Here is a 13,235-nt window from a genome sequence, read left to right as displayed (position 1 = left end):
GAAAAGCGAGGGGTTTGGAAAGAAGGACCCTCTGCCCGCAGGGAAGCCTAGAGTCCAGGCAAACCCACGAGAAAGGTGGCACAGCTACTTTACCCAACAGTCAGCTGCAGTGCCCACACTGAACCGCGGGTCTCAGACCCTGGGCTGGGCATTGGGATTCCCTCCGTCCCTCCTACTTCCAGACTTCCAAGCCTTTGTGCATCAGGTGTGCAATATGCTACAATGAAGATCTCCATAACTGAAGGGTGTGGGAAAGAAAAGCGAAATGGAAAGATCAGAAGCGGTGAGGTAGTGAGTTTCCTGTCACCAAGAATGATTCAACCAAGCACTTTGGCCATGCTTGTCAGGAAGGCATGATTGTTTCTTTTCAACCTTGAAATTCAATGGCGTATGACGTAGTAAGTTTAAGAAAATCCGTCCTTGACCAGTCTGATTCCAACCCCAAAGTAATAAGCACTTTTTTGTTCTCCACTCAAAGTGTTCACTCACTGATTTGTTTATTTATTAATACATTTTTTTTGTTGAGACCCTACAGAGTAACGCACAACATGCTAAGTGCAGTTATTGTGTTCCTTGAACTTGAAGCTATGACAAGCAAATATTCATCTAATTACCAATTGTGATGAGTATATGAAGGAAACCAACAGAGTGTGGAAGAAAGAATAAAAGGGAGTAGACTACTCTAGATTGGGTGAATGGCTCATTTTCAAAGGTCTCTAGAAATGAACTTGCCTAACACCCTCATAGGGTAAGGCATCAGAGACACAGAGACAACTTAGCCCAGAGACCCGTAGAGCCAGGAGCAATGCCTCCCTGCTCCCGGACCCAGCCTCTTACTTGGCCAATGCCTGGAGCTTTGTAAATGGAACTTTCCCCAGAGGGAAATATCCTCCCAGGACCAGTGTCACTTTAATGGAGACAAACATTTTCATTGGATGAAAACAGAATTAGAGTAGAGATACTGACTTCCCCAAATTCTTACAAAATAAAACAATACAATAGGATCCTAAATTATTTGATATGAACTAGCATTTTAGTTTTCTAGGATTACCTTAACAAATGATCACAGACTAAATGCTTAATACACCAGAAATGTATTCGTTCACTGTTCTGGAGGGCAGAAGTCCAAAGTCAAGGTGTTACCAGGTCCATACTCCTCCCAAAGCCTTAGGAGAGAATCCTTTCTTTGCTCATTCAGCTTCTGGTGGCTCCAGAACTCTATTGGCTTACAGCTGAATCTCTCCAGTCTCTATCTTCACATGGCCTTCTCCTCTGTATCTGTGTCTTCTTTTCTGTCTCCTATAAAGACATTTGTCTTTGGATATGAAAACCATCCAGATGATCAGGATGATCTCAACTCATCTTCACTTGGGACTTCCCTGGCAATTCAGTGATTAAGAAGCCACCTTCCAATACAGGGGATGTGAGTTCGATCCCTGGTCCAGGAACTAAGATCCCACATGTCTCAAAGCAACGAAGCCCTCTTGCAGCAACTAGAAGACCCAGCATAGTCATGCATACACACACACACACACACACACACACACACGTGTTTACCTATTTGCTCAGCAAAGACCCTTTTCCAAATAAGATCATATTCACAGGTACTGGAGTTGAGGATGTGGACATATGTTAGGGAGAAGCCACCACTCAACACACTAAAACTAGTTAACTAATAGGTACCAAAATTGTCTACCGTGGTATCACAGTGTCATTCCAGGACCACCATTTAAAATTGTATCAGTACTAAGTATAATGAATTATTTTAAGTGAAATGCTAAAAATAAGTGTCATTAAACCTGGGTTCATGAGGAATAACTGTTGTAAGGAAAAGAAGTTCAAAGGCCCAAGCCTTTATTTCATGTTTGAGTCACAGGCAATATTTGAAGGCCAAGCATAGATTCCCCATTGTTAAATTAATATATAAATACATCCCACATCCATATGTATGGATTTCTGATACTGTGATCCAATACTGAATGTCTACAAGGCAGCAAGCTCTGAGTAATGAGCTCCTATGGAGCTTACAGTCTAGGTTAGGGGACACATTTGAATCTCATTTCCTCTGGCACCATGTCTGATGCATATCTGAAGCTTGATAAAGAGTTGTTGAATAAATAGATGAGTAAAAATAAATCACTACCCATCAACTAAGCAATTATCACCACAGTGAAAAACATCTCCATAATAAGAAGATAGGATTTACTATTGCAAAACAGATTAACACCCTGACTCATTCAGTATTTTCCTAAGTGAAGGAAAAAAATCCCTAAAAAGAAATATTTGATTTAAAAAAGAACATAATGAGCTCACCTATCTCATCTTAAAAAAAAAAAATCATTATGTGACTATTTACACAGATACAAATCCTGCTGGGAACCATCATAACTGAAGTCATAGTTAAAATGAATAAAATATTTTGTCCAAGTATCTTGGTTGATAGTTTCAACTATTAATTTCATTATACTGATGAATCACTTCTTTTTTTTTTCTTTTTTGATAATATACATGTTTCAGTGCCATTCTCCCGAATCATCACACCCTCGCCCTCTCCCACAGAGTCCAAAGACTGTTCTATATATCTGTGTCTCTTTTGCTGTCACTTCTTGAAACTCTAACAGTGATTTCAATGATGCCACTCTCTGGTGATTCACCTCTTCCCTCTTTAGGTTTCCTTCTTATTCTTCCATTCTTACAATTATAAACCATCAATCAATGTATTAATATCTGCCAAACTGAGTCTCATTCATTGATTTATGTGGGTCACAAGCCCACATCTGAACCAGTCATGGTGGCCAATGACTTGGAATATGATGACCAGACAGGTGTGAGTCACCTGTGCACTCCTGGAAAACAGGAAATGGGAAAAGAATTGATTTCACCCTAACCAAATAACTTAGAGTGTTCGTGCTATTCCATACTGAATGTTCTTCCTCCATTCTATAGCACCTTTCCCTCAACCATTACCTACTGTCATCATCTGCTGGTTGAAATCTTAACCATACACCAAGATCAACTGACCAATACACCAACTTAATGGACCCATCTTGAGTCAGTTAACTGACCCCCAAATTGGAACTCATCTATTTCTGGCCCATGATCATTTGGAAATTTATTTTGTCTCTTTTATAATGAAGCACTCTCTGATTTATCTAGTGGTTAGTTGTATATGTATCTATATAAAATGCCCTGAGAGCCAAAGTTGTGTCTTACAAATTTTTGATTCTGTTTTTAATCAGCCATGTGTATATCACATTATCTTGGATGTAGAAATTACTCAATTAATATGCATTAGCTGCTACTGCTAAGTCACTTCAGTCATGTCCGACTCTGTGCGACCCCATAGATGGTAGCCCACCAGGCTCCGCTATCCCTGGGACTCTCCAGGCAAGAACACTGGAATGGGTTGCCATTTCCTTCTCCAATGCATGAAAGTGAAAAGTGAAAGTGAAGTTGCTCAGTCGTGTCCAACTCTTAGCTACCCCATGGACTGCAGCCTACCAGGCTCCTCCGTCCATGGGATTTTCCAAGCAAGAGTACTGGAGTGGGTCGCCATTGCCTTCTCCAATATGCATTAGACTGAAGAATAAAAAGCAAATCTTGTAATTTTCCATTTGCATAATTAAAAGAACAAAAACAAAAAAAAAATGCTTGTTTATGATAAGTACTTCACAAAGATTATGTACCTATTGCACTGTTTAAAATTCATATACCAAAGAGAATTTTATTCTAACTTTCCATGGCATACATATTATAGGAGTTAAATACGTAACACAGTCTCAGTGGATTTTAAATGATAGAGGCACAGGAAAAAAAGATGAAAAATATACCAAAGTGTTTCCAGTAGCTATCTCTAGATTATCTAATTTAGGAGATTGTTTTGTTGGCTATTTGTCCCTTTCTATGGATGTGAGAGTTGGACTGTGAAGACTGAGCGTGGAAGAATTGATGCTTTTGAACTGTAGTGTTGGAGAAGACTCTTGAGAGTCATTTGGACTGCAAGGAGATCCAACCAGTCCATTCTGAAGGAGATCAGCCCTGGGATTTCTTTGGAAGGGATGATGCTAAAGCTGAGACTCCAGTACTTTGGCCAGCTCATGCAAAGAGTTGACTCATTGGAAAAGACTCTGATGCTGGGAGGGATTGGGGTCAGGAGGAGAAGGGGACGACAGAGGATGAGATGGCTGGATGGCATCACCAACTCAATGGATGTGAGTCTGAGTGAACTCCGGGAGTTGGTGATGGACAGGGAGGCCTGGCCTGCTGGGATTCATGGGGTCACAAAGAGTCGGACACGACTGAGCAACTGAACTGAACTGAACTGAAGTTATCTAAAATGATCATATGTTACTTTCATAGAGGAAAAAGTTATTAGAAAATATCTATGTAAGATCATCCATTCTTTGAAATCTATTTCTGGGAACTAGAGTCATTCAGATACTCCTTAAGGCCTGGGACAACCCAGGTCCAGTCAGGTGCTGTTCACTGGCCAGCAGGCCCTACCTGTAACTCATCTAAATGAGCTCCTAATCTATGGGAACATCTTTTTTTTTCTCCCTCTCTCTTTAGAATGCTGCCAACATAAATAAGGGAAAATTACATTACTCCTGACTACGGAAAAAGGTATATAATACCAATGGAAATCATAGCAGCTATTTAGTCTTATTATTTTTTTTTACACAATTTTGAAAGGGTACTTTCCACTTAGAGTTATTACACAGTACTGGCTATATTCTCCATGCTGTATAGTACATTCTTGAGCCTATCTAAACACCCAGTATTTTCACAGCAGCCGTTTTTGTTTGTTTGTTTTCTGGCCATGCCATGTGGCATGAAGGATCTTAGTGCAGTGGAAGCATGGTATCCTAATCCCTGGACCAGCAAGGAATTCCCTCTCAGTGGCTTTTGAGTTGTGACCAAGAATCTAATTCTAGTTGAAAGGTAAATCGGTCAGATTATTTGCTTACAATTTACTACCAAGAATAAAACTTCTTTCATTCCAATCTTAAAATTTATAGCAGAACCTGGACTAAAATATGACTTTTCCTCAAGGAATTTATCTTTTATTACATTAGTTCAGTATTTCATGCTATATCTTCATATTTATTAGCTATTTACCTCTTTACCAAAAGTGGGCATCAAGGTATAAGAAAAATTACAAAGTTCTTCAAATTTCATGCTTAATCCAAAGTAATTATTATTTCTTTGACCTGAAAGACTACAAGTAAATTAAGAGAATAAATGTCGGGAAATTACTGCCCGACAGTTGCCTGAAAATGCTGCTGTGAATGAACTAGAATCATTTCAGAATCATGCCGCTGAATGAAATTTTCATAGAAATGCTTTTCAGATTTAAGTTCCTATGGATCATAAGAGAAAGTGGTCAATATCTCTGATAATCCTGATGATTGGTACAAGCATGTGCACTCAGTCGCTCGGTCGAATCCGACTCTTAGCTACCCTATGAACTGCAGCACACCAGGCTCCTCTGTCCATGGGATTTTTTTCAGGCAAGAATACTGGAGTGGGTTGCCACTTCCTCCTTCCTGACCCACGATCAAACGCACGTTCCCCTGTGTTCATTGGCAGCCAGATGCTTTAACGCTGAGCCACCTGGGAAGCCTGGTGATTGGTTCCCATGTGCTATGGTTTTCACATAGCACAAAGCACTTTGTTCTCTGGATGAGGGTAACGGGATTTGAGAGCAAAAAGCACCAGGGAATGTTCGCTGGCCTATAAACCAAGTCTCATAGTTAAACTGATGCAAAATTTACAAATTTTAAATGAAAAGACTAAGTGTTGTGGGAGGTTTTGTCTTTTTTTTTTTTTTCAGAGGCCTGGTTCTAACACTAAACTATTAGGCTGTAAATGATGAAGTATCCTGTTCATTATTTTACTTTCCTTGATCATACCAATGTGGCATTAAGGAAACCTTTATTAGCATCGTCCTACCAGATTAATAGGGCTTTCAGGGTAGCTCAGTGGTAAACAAGTCAGTGCAGGTGACACAGAGGACATGGGTTCAATCCCTGGGTCGGGAAGATACCCCTGGAGGAGGAAATGGCAACCTACTCCAGTATTCTTACCTGGAAAACCCCATGGACAGAGAAGCCTAGCAGGCTGCAGACCACAGGGTTACAAAGAGTCGGACACATCTGAGCACAGAGCACACACAGATGCCAAACTGGTACCCAATACAGATTATAGAGGATATGCACTATTTCATCAGCCACCTCCCCTTCTCCTCTTCTTCTTGTCAAAGAGTCTCCTTTTGGTGGAGGAACTGCCTGACTCCAGGCACGTGGATCCTGTTGGGGCTGCCAGTTACAGCAAACTGGCTTCCAAGGCTACAGAAGCATGTTGTCCAAGCTGGATCTATGGTAGAATCTTACACTCCTGGCTCTATAATTGGTCACTGAGGTAGGACCATGACTAGAGGAAGGCCAGTCAAAGTTGTCCTCCTGAGGCTTTGCCAATAAAAGCTGGGATGGGTCTCTGGGATGGGAGTCAAAGGGAAGATGAAGTGCTTTTTCCCCTCAGATATGACTCTGTGTGGTTGTGAGCTGCATTTGCCAGCAGCCAGACTCTCTACCATAGGAATAAGTACAGTCTGCAGTAGAAGACAGAATTTGAACTTTAAGCCATATAAGCAGGTATTGAGAAAGTATGTCAATTTTTTTTTATGCCAATGAGCTTAATTTTTTCAGTGAAATCCTGTTTTACCGATTGATAGAAAGAGTCGGACACGACTGAGCGACTTCACTTTCATTTTCACTTTCCACTTTCATGCATTGGAGGAGGAAATGGCAACCCACTCCAGTGTTCTTGCCTGGAGAATCCCAGGGACGGGGGAGCCTGGTGGGCTGCCGTCTATGGGGTCGCACAGAGTCAGACACGACTGAAGCGACTTAGCAGCAGCAGCAGCAAACCTCAGTGAATGCCAGGTCCTATTTCTTTTTCTTAACTTCTAAGCAGGGGATAGTGGAGGGGAAGGGAAAGCAGGGCCCAGGATGAACAAAGGTACTGATTCTTGTCATCTGTTGAATTTAGCATCTGACTCCCTCTTGTCTGTTTTTCAGGTGCTGATCTGCATGGGTTCATGCCAAAGGTCACTTCAGGATTAATGACTCTCCTTATTTGCCCCAGAAGCCTTTCTGAAGTATGCTGAGGTGTTCACCAACACCTCTCTGGGCTATACTACCGTGGTGAGGCTTTCCAGGGCACAGCACCATGTGTATGCTACTCTCAGGAATTATCCTACTGCTCCTATACCTTAAGGGAGTCAAGTTGGAACTTTACAAAGCTGCTGTAGGTTTGACTTCCTTCATCACACAGCCATTCCTATGTACTGTCCCATGCTGCCTCAAGTTGCCAACAGCTCTAGGGCCTTCTCTCCATCCTGATCTCTACCTAGGTGTTAAAGGGCGGTGGCTATTCCTACTGTGTGATTCTCTCAACTCTTGGAGTTCCCCTAGATTCATTGGGAGTGTCTGTTACCGCTCCGCCATAGGATTCAGTCCTCTGATACAAACTTCACAGGATACTTCAAAATTTTTGTTTCAATTATAGATTGGCTGTACTTGATAGGATGAAAAATACTCAATTAAAATACCAATAAACACAAATGGTCACTGTGTGCTGCTTAGTGATGGAATCATCTGTGGGTGCAGGGCCTCTTTCTCCGTGGTACACCAGCCTAGCTTTCCTTGCTTTCCTCTTGGTATTCTTCTTCTCCCCCTAACTTGGGAATCAAGATTGCCGGGAGAAATGTCAATCACCTCAGATATGCAGATGACACCACCCTTATGGCAGAAAGGGAAGAAGAACTAAAGAGACTCTTGATGAAAGTGAAAGAGGAGAGTGAAAAAGTTGGCTTAAAGCTCAACATTCAGAAAACTAAGACCATGGCATCCGGTCCCATCACTTCATGGCAAATAGATGGGGAAATAGTGGCTGACTTTATATTTGGGGGCTCCAAAATCACTGTAGATGGTGTTTGCAGCCATGAAATTAAAAGACACTTATTCCGTGGAAGGAAAATTATGACCAATCTAGACAGCATCTTAAAAAGCAGAGACGTTACTTTGCCAACAAAAAGGTCTGTCTCATCAAGGCTATGGTTTTTCCAGTAGTTATGTATGGATGTGAGAGTTTGACTATAAAGAAAGCTGCACCAAAGAATTGATGCTTTTGAACTGTGGTGTTGGAGAAGACTCTTGAGAGTCTCTTGGACTGCAAGGAGATCCAACCAGTCTATCCCAAAGGAGATCAGTCCTGGGTGTTCACTGGGAGGACTGATGCTGAAGGTGAAACTCCAATACTTTGGCCACTTGATGCAAAGAACTGACTCATTTGAAAAGACCCTGATGCTGGGAAAGACTGAGGGCAGGAGGAGAAGGGGACAATAGAAGATGAGATGGTTGGATGGCATCACTCAATGGACATGAGTTTGGGTAGACTCCGGCAGTTGGTGATATTCAGGGAGGCCTGGCATGCTGCAGTTCGTGGGGTTGAAAAGAGTCAGACACAACTGGGCAACTGAGCTGAACTGAACTTGGGAAAGTTTTCTTAGTGCTCAGAACTTGAATTGGCTCCTGGTGTCTGTTTCTGAGACTCAAACACAGTCTGCTATAACATCTCCTTCTATGGCAATGGACATAACAATGTCCGTGAATGGAAGAGGGTTAAGGGGTGAATACTGGGGAGAAAACATAGCAGGTAATATATCAAACGATTCCTCGACAGAGGTCACATGAGGGAAAAGTGAGTCTTGATGGTACCTAACTCCTGGTCCTAGGCTCTGGGTGCCCGCATGAGTGCCTGCTCTCATTTTCCTGAACCCCCACTGATCAATTTTCTAAGTCTGGAGCTACCGTGGGATCTTTCCTTAAGTCCCTCTTTTTACTTGAGCTAATTCAGTTGTAATTAGCTAACCCAACATAATAGCCAACAGGAGGGATTTTTATTTCATGGAATCAGGTAAAATTGAATGGTCAAGTAACAGGAAGAGCAGACATGTTGCCAGTCTTCAAGAACCCTAAAACCATCAGTAACTTCTCAGTCTCTTCTCTCTGCTTCCCAGCATGGGTGGGCTTCGTTCCCTCTTACCAGCTGAACCTCTCCACAAGGTAGAAAACATAGTTACTGACATAACCAGGCTTTTCATCAATAAGTCTTTACCACCAGATAAAGAATAAAATATACCAAGGTTTAAAGTTTCTATATTAATTTGTTTCAGTAGTAGAAATGTAAAGAGAAAGAAAATCCTTGAGTTTACCAATTCTTGTTTCATGCTATGTAAACAATAGATTGGCTCTGGATTTTAGCTGTGTGAGAAAAAAAAATTCCTCTCTATGACAAAGCTATTTGACCTTTCTAAAACTCCATTTTAAAAGTATATAAAGGAAAGAATGAATTTTAAAAGATTATTTTGTGTCTTTCTTGTGTTAAATGCAAAAGAAAGTAATGAGTATAAAAACAAAACCTATGGCTAATTCATGCTGATGTTTGACAGAAAACAACAAAACTCTGTAAAGCAATTATCCTTCAATTAAAAAATAAATTAATCAAAATAAAATAAAAATTCTATTAAAAGAAAAAAAGAATGATTTTAAGAGATGAAAACAAACAAACCAAAAAACCCCAAACATGTCAGTGCCTTCGCAGTCGAAATTAAATGTGATAAAACACAGCAGAGAAGGATATCTCATTCCCAACACAGAATAATTTTAAAGTCAAGGAGACTGAACTGTGATAAATATATACCCTATTTCCTCTACCAAGAACAGGGCACTTCAGAGATTTTGTTTCAGTTATAAATTGACTGTTCTTGACTTATGAAACACCAGTAAACACAAATGTCTAATGACAGTTATGTGTTGCTTAGCAATGGAGTCATCTATAAACGAGCCTCTGTAATTATTTATAATAAAAAAAGAATTTGAATAGTTTGAATCAGATGTTTCTGGATCTGTGAATTTAGAAGTTCTAGGTCACTCTCACCAAAACGCCACAAATGATGGAAGAGTCTTTTCAACTTCTTGCTAAAACTCCCAGGTACACCCATATCTTTTCCTCTAGCCCTTCCCCAATCAGATCTCCAATGACGTGCAATACTGACAGATGCAGAAAATAACCACTTCAGTTTTTGTAGTTCCTTCTGTTTTCCCCTGATACTATTTCCCTCTTAACCAGGAGTGAGACCATCAGTAGTTATACAAACAACTGAACCCCAGTAACTTGAGTGCCTGCCATGACAACTTTCACATTGGCGTCTTTCGCTAGATTTGTAAGATTCTTGTGGTAAAATGAGTTACAGCTGAATTCCCTGAATGTTTCAAAGTCAAATACTCATCTAGATCAATGGTTCCCACACTCTAGATTTCAAAAGTGAAATTTCAAAAATGTGTGGTGAACCAGCATATGTTTGCCAACTTTTTCTTTGCCAAGTAAAGCTTTAGGGAAAATAATGTATTCTCCTAGCCACATCCCTTTACAAAATAGAGGACAGTTTAAGGCCAATGTAGTAGGCAGACCATTATCTCAACTTTTTTTTTTAAGGGAGTGGTCATCATTTCCAAGTACCAAGAGTAGACAACGATATACTGATTGTTTCCATCATAATTCTGACAGGGCACAGATGGCACTTTCTAAGGGTGAAAGTAAAAATATTTCAGTGAAGAGACTATTTATAGAGGTGCAGGCAAATTTTTGAAAATCCAACAATAAAAATGGTGAGTTACCCAGAGACTAGCCACAGCAGGAAGCCATTACTTCCTTGGGGCTTGAAGGGCTTTAAGGAAAGGGAACAGTGTCTCCAGAGTTAAGTGAGAGCTGGAGATGACAGGAACTGGACTGACGACAAATGCAGCCACTGCTAGAACTATGATGAGGAAGGGAAAGAATGGGGCATACAGTACCCTATCCATCTCCTCCATCCTGCATGAACCCAGCTGTAAGTCAGAGGGCATGGGACCCTGCATATTGCAATCCAGAGAGTCAGCCTCAGGGAGCACAGAATAGGTCAAAAAGAGGTGGAAAAATGGATCCACTAGAACATCATGATATACTCTGGTGAGAGGGATTGAGACCAGATAGAGGAAAGAGTACACACGTGAATTTTTTTTAATTTCAATTTCAGTAAAATTACAAGAGAAATTTTATTTTAAGATATAATATTGTTTGTAATTATATGCTTGATATATTTGTCAATTAGTGGCTCCATGGTCAATGGTGTAGCATCAAGTGGTGCTCAAATGGGCACCTTGTTCCAGTACTTTATTTTTATCACATTCGTTATTAAAAACTCAACCTCACAAAGCTATAAACTAGAAGGAACACTTTTATTTAGTTTGGACCATTTTAAATGAATTGAGGAATGCCAAAATATAGCCTCCATGCCTCAGAAACGTCTGCCCTAGAGGTTCCCAAACTATGCTACATATCGTTATCACTTGGGATCTTAAAAAAATAAAATACCGATGCCTTGCTCACACCCCAGATATTCTGATTTAGCACTGTAGGGTGAAACTTGGAATAGGAATTTTAAAATAAACGTTTGCTTTTGGCTTTAGGTTTAAAGAAAAGTTATAAAGATAGTAGAGTTCCAATATACCTCATACCCACTCTTGCCTATTGACATCTTACATTAGTATGATGCATTTGTCACGGTGAATGAATGAATATTGATACACAATATTTTTAACTAACGTCCATACTTCATTCAGATTTCATTAGTGTTTAATTCATGTTCTTTTTTGTTCCAGGATTCAATCCAGGGTTTGACGTTACAATTACAATTAGTCACCATGTCTCTATTAGCTCCTCTTGGCTGAGACAATGTCTCAAAGTTTTCTTGTTTTTGATGTCTTTGACAGTAATGAGGAGTATTTGTCAGATATTTTGTATAATATCTCTCAATTCAGATCTGTCTAATATTCTCATGCTTAGACCATAGTTATAGGTTATGTGGGGAGGGAGATCACAAGTAAAAGGCTATTCTCATCACATCATACCAAGAGTATCTACTATCAACGTGACTTACCACCATCCTGAGCACCTGGTTGGTCAGATTTCTCCACTATAGAGTTTCCCTTTCGGTCCTTTCCATACTGCATTCTTAGGGAGAAAGTCAACATGCACAACCCACACTTAAGAATTAGAGAACTTTAGAATGGATACATGTATATGCATGGCTGTGTCCCTTTGCTGTCCACCTGAAACTATCAGAACATTGTTAATCAGCTATGCTCCAATGCAAAGTAATAAGTTTTTTTTTTTTTAAAACTAGACATTTGTTCCACCACCTTAAGAACAGAGGATCTATGCAAAGTATTTGGAATTCTGCATGGGAGATTTTTCTATTCTCTCATAATTATTTACTTAATCACTTATTTATATTGGCACAGGCTCATGGATATTTATTTCATATTCTAGATTATAATACCAATGCTACTTTATTTATTTTGTTGCTCAAATTGTTCCATTGGCCATTAGGAATTCTTCCATTGGCTCTTGTCCCCCTTGATAAGTCCCATTACTATGGGTATTCTTTTTTTAGCACTTCTGTACTTCATAGAACTGTAAGATGCTCCCAATTCATCTTGTAAATTTCCTTATACTCAGCCATTTCTCCAAGGATTCCTGGTTCTTTTTACTGGAAAATTAGTCTTAGAATCAATTATATAGGTGATAGATGTGACTTTGCTTCTAGGCCATTTCAGCTGACAAAAAAATAAAATAAACGTGTGTGTGTCTCTGTGTGTGTCCCCATATGTATATGTAAACATCTCTGTGTTAAGGTAAGCATGAGTTAGTTCATACTTAAGTCTCCAAATCTAACCCATATCCATAGAGATGATTCCTGCCTCCTAGACTTCCTTGCCTATAAATTCTCACTCCAACAGTAAGAAACCCGGCTCCTACTACTGACATCCAGTTACTTAATTTTTTAATTCCATTTTACAACTACAGTAGTTTCAGAATTGTCAACCCATTCACCCAGGGAAGACTTCATCAACTAGAGTACAGTGTTTATGCACAACTGCTTTTTTAAAACTCTTTTCCAAAGTTATTTAGGTTAGCCAACTTTTCCCCTAACCCTTACCCTGAGGTTTTATTCATACATTTATAACATATATTATTTTTCCATGATCTGTATTCCACCTGAGATTCTTCAAACTTGTAAATTTTTTTAAATCCACATACATTGAGGCTCACTCTTTGTGCTGTAGAAT

The sequence above is a fragment of the Bison bison genome, unplaced genomic scaffold (assembly GCF_000754665.1).
Source record: "Bison bison bison isolate TAMUID 2011002044 unplaced genomic scaffold, Bison_UMD1.0 scf7180017864290, whole genome shotgun sequence".
NCBI lineage: Eukaryota > Metazoa > Chordata > Mammalia > Artiodactyla > Bovidae > Bison > Bison bison.
This window is presented reverse-complemented; position numbering follows the sequence as displayed.